Source organism: Crocodylus porosus, unplaced genomic scaffold (assembly GCF_001723895.1).
Source record: "Crocodylus porosus isolate Cpor-Errol unplaced genomic scaffold, CroPor_comp1, whole genome shotgun sequence".
Lineage (NCBI taxonomy): Eukaryota > Metazoa > Chordata > Crocodylia > Crocodylidae > Crocodylus > Crocodylus porosus.
The window spans coordinates 50,309,966-50,314,615 of NW_017728909.1; the positions used below are offsets into that span (position 1 = coordinate 50,309,966).

At 49.1% G+C, this 4,650-nt stretch overlaps 1 protein-coding gene across 3 annotated transcripts in view; it reads right to left on the reverse strand.

The window, feature by feature from the left end:
* Positions 1-4,650, reverse strand: part of ARHGEF28 (Rho guanine nucleotide exchange factor 28) — a 221,277-nt gene that overhangs the window by 189,491 nt on the left and 27,136 nt on the right. The window lies entirely within an intron of this gene.

A 4,650-nucleotide genomic window follows, 5' to 3' on the forward strand; every position in this document is an offset into this window, starting at 1 on the left:
ACACATCTGACAATCCCCCTACACACACACCAGAAATCCCCAACCAACATCCCCCCTCACAGCCCCACATAAAACTCATACCTACCCCTATCCACCTCCCACAAACCCCACACACCCGCACACACATATCCACACCTTCCCCCACATCCCACACACTCAACAGCTCCCCACAAACCCTGTATCCAACCACATCCCTCTCACAATATACAGAAGTCAGACTTCATTTCAAACTATTATACAACCACCTCTATGTACACTATGCAAACAAATGTAAATCAGGAAAAAATATTTTTTGAAATCAAATTAACATATGAAGTTTGATTTTCAGTATATAATGTGGGTTTTTTCCAGTTTCAAGATGGCAAACCCCCTTGCCAAAATGAGTACTTCTGGGGGCAAAAGGAGGGACTTCCAGTGGCAAAGTTCAAGGGCTAGGGGGCAAGACTTCTGGTTCTAAGATGGTGACCAGAGGGTAGGCACCTGTCAAGGGGCGAGGCTACCCTTGTGGACCTCAACAGCTTGCCAAAACTTGTTAAGTAGCCCTCCAGTTGAAATAATTGCCCACCCCTGGGTAAAACCATGCACACAAACAAGGACTACAGAGCAGGTGGCATAGTGTAAAGATCAGCCCTCTTGTACTTCTTGATGACTTGTTCACGTGTCTGTACCCAACAAACACACTAACCAGTAATTCCAATTCAAGTTTCATGCTTGGTTTTTAAGTAGTCTCCTTTAAAGGTAACACTTATTTTAGATATTTAAATGCCAGCCACTAAGGTAGCAACTATGGAACCATACTTTTGCTAAAATAAACTTGGTTTACTGAACGCATTAAGTTTACTTTAATAAGTAACCAAGGAATCTATTTTATTACTTTTATTTTATATCATAAAAGCATGCCTTAGCCTTAGCACAACAGCATCCTGATCTTGGGTAAGTGATCTTAGCACAATAGCATCCCCGCTTGCCACCACTGATTGCGGACTGCGTCTGTGGGCAGTCCCTGCTTGCTGCCGCTGCCACCAGCAGGTGGTCCCCACTCACTGCTGCTGACACTGACGTCTGTGGGCAGTCCCTGCTTGCTACTCGCCACCCTCCCCCCCAGTTTCTGAGAGTGGTCCCCACTTGCCGGCAATGCTGCTGCCTACAAATTATTCCCCCCCAGTCTCGGGAGGCACCAGTCATTCATGCCCACAGATATGGGGCTTTCATGGCATTCAGTGGTAGGGGACTTTGGCAGCAGCTGTTTTCCCTTGCCACTACAACAAAAGCACTGGCTGCCAGTGTTTTCCCAAGGAAAAGCGGTGGTAGAGGCTGGGTCCTAATGCCTGTCTGCCTCGACCCAATCTGACAGAGGATCAATCCAGGTCATTCTGGCCCCCAGCCTTAAAAGGTTTCCAACTGTTGCCCTACATCATACAAGTTGCAGAATGTCACCCAGTAATTTCCTCATTTGTATCCGGAGGCCAAGATGTTTTTTTTTTAAATCTATGCCACAGGAGTACATTAGATCTTCCATCTTTTAACATCCTATTTAGGAAAACATAAATAATGTACAGAAAATCATTTAAATCTCTTCTTGCCAGTTGGGTTTTGGTTAAAGGAAGGTTAAAATGACAAAACTGTTTACTTGTCCAGGACAAACAAGCATTAATGTGACCCTTTCTAATGAATAGTAGGAGTTACTATCATTCTAAATAAAAAAACCAAACAAACCTAAAACAGCAAAAAGTGACAAATCATCTGGAAGAGTAGCAGCAGATAAACTCCAAAGGTTAGCACAAAACAACCATAAGCAATGGTTAAAAACAAAGGACAAAAATACAAACATGCTTATACATTAACATAATGTTTAACAAGCTCTCCCTTGCGGTACCAGTCTAGTAAACAACTGTTGACAATTTGTTCAAAATGCATGTGACTACCTGTTTGAATAGCATGTAACTGAATACAAGGACTAACAGCTACTTATAAAGAAAAAAAAGAAAGAAGTATTAAACTAAACACAGGCCAGCATGCCACACCTGGCTGGTAAGAGACAAAATCTTAATCATTTCTTTTTTTGCACAGGCACTGACTTGTAAACAGAGTATGACTAATAATATTTTCAAAGAAACTTGATACGTTTAGTTCATTTCTGTTGCTGAAAAGAGGAAATGATTAAGTTCCTCAGTACCCATATTAAATTAACACCTAAATACACACCCAAATACCATAGAGATAATAAACATGGTGTCCTGGGAAGCGAGGTAACACGGGGTACTCACCTGCAGCTCGGGACGGAGCCCACAGGGAGCAGGCTTGTGAGCTGCCTCTATGTACAGCTGCGTCCAGCCAGAGACCTCAGCGTCAGACACCAGCCGGCAAAAATAAGAATGGCAGCCGCTGCTGTGGAGGGGGCAGATGGCCTGGAGGCAAGGCTGCAGCTGACGCCGGTAGCAGAGGAAGCTCCAGGGGTGGACCCCAAAGAGACCGACAAGCTGGTGGCAAAGTTGGCCAGGGAGAGAAGCACCCCATCGAAGACCCCTGCTGGACACCGGAGGAGTGAATGGCTGGCTGAGGGAAAGAGGATTGGAGGCAGCCCCAACAGCGCAGCAGGACCCAGGTGGGAGTGCCGGGACAGTGGAGCGCTGAAGACGGCACACCAAGAGGCAAAGGCCCAGGGACAGCCCAGTCAGCAGATTATAAATCGGAGCAGGGTCGCTGCTGGGACCAAGGAGGTCAAGCAAAGGATCAAAACGAGCCCTGGGGCGACAGACAGAACATAGAGGCCCCCTTTCTCCCCTTTAAGGGTCCAGGGACGAGAAATAGGTGGAGGGTTGGTGGAGGTGCACTGGTTTTTGTTTTTGTTGTTGTTGAACTACCCCCAAGCTGCGGGGCTGAGTTCGGTAAGGGCGCCCTGGTGTTCGGGTCATAGGGAAGCCCCCAGGAGGGGCAATAGAGGGGAAGGTCCCCCACGGGATGAGAGCGAGGAGTGAAGCACCACAGGAGCAGGCAAAGCCTTCCGCCATAGGCTTTAGAATGCAGAGCGGTGGGCATGATCCACAAGATAACAACAGGGCGGCCCACCGAAGGTGGCATGAGGCCAGGGTGTAGGGGTGGCAGAGCCCCATGAGCAACTGTCGGGCCTAACCTGGGCCACTGAGGGACCCGTTTACTAACCCCGCCCACTGAGGAACACCAAGACACGGCAGGCGAGAACGGGGTTCGCGACACAGGAGAAAAGAACTACCCCGACGACAAACCAGCCTGGAAGGGGTGGGACATCCGCCAAGAGACCAGAGCCGCCAAAGAGTGGCTAGCTGAAGCCTGGCAGTCGCACATGGTATAATATAATAACATCAAAAATAGTGTTATAAATTGTTTATGCATGCTCAGATGAACTTCTTATAATAAAAATTAAAATAGCAGAACATACCTGTATGTGTATGTGTGTAATTGCACACAAACCAAAGTCTCAGCTGGGAAGACTTCACCAAAATCAACAGGCCTACACCAGCTACAGGTCTGGTCTTCTGAGTTTACAGTGTAAACATGTGCACAAGACACCAAGTGCACTCTTGCACTTAGTGACTCAGGAAAAAGTTTTGTGTATACAATATGAGTGCCTCTAGACATCACCTGTGCATACCAAGCACTGAACTGAATAAGTACTAGGGGTACACCAATAAAGATTTTCTTGGCCAATACCGATAGCTGATTATTCACCAGGCATATCAGCCAATACCAATCTAATAACCAATTTACAGGAGGACACCTCAGCAGCATGGACAACAGCACCCTGCAGAAAAGCCTGTGGAGGGGAAGGGGCATGTTGGATGGAAGGGCCATGGGGGAGGCAGATCAAGGCCCCCACAGTGAGGGAGGGAGTGGGGCAGAGGCAGGGGCTAAGGTCACTGCCAGCCAGGATGCTGAATGGGAACCTGGGGCCAGGGCAGGGAGCAGGATGGAGCCACGGGCAGCTTGTCCAGGAGATGAGGGGTTTGGGGGGTGGCAACTTGCTGCCACTGTGCACACTCCTAGGGAGGCATGGGGAGGTATGTGCACTCCTCCAGATTTGTACACGGGGTAGAGGTGGGCTGCCTGCTGCAGGCTCGGGACCAGGCGCAATGCCAACTTCTTCCTGGTAGTGGGGCTGGGCTCAAAGCAGGTGGGAGTACGGCGGGCTCACCTGTGCAAGATGGATGAAGAGTGGTGCTGGAAGGGATTGTTACGGGGGGATATGGTGAATTTTGAGGTGGCTATGGCCCCCCCAATACCCTTCTAGCACTGCCCCTGCTTGGGACACCCCGCTCTGCCACCTTTCACTTGGGAGCCCTGCACTGGCTGCACATCCCCTGCCCATCCCACAGTAGGGGACTCCCAAGGGAAAAGCTGCAGAGCAGAGAGCCCCAAGTAGAGGCACCACTAAGGGGGACTTGGGGGCTATAGCCACCCCAAAATTCACCCTAGCCCCCCTGTAGCCTTTCACAGATTTCATATTTCATAGATTTCATAGACATTAGGGCTGGAAGGGACCTCAGGAGATTGAGTCCAGCCCCCTGCCCAAAGGGCAGGAAGTCAGCTGGAGTCATAGGATCCCAGCAAGATAAGCATCCAATTTACTCTTGAAGGTGTTCAATGTAGGTGCTTGAACCACCTCCGCTGGCA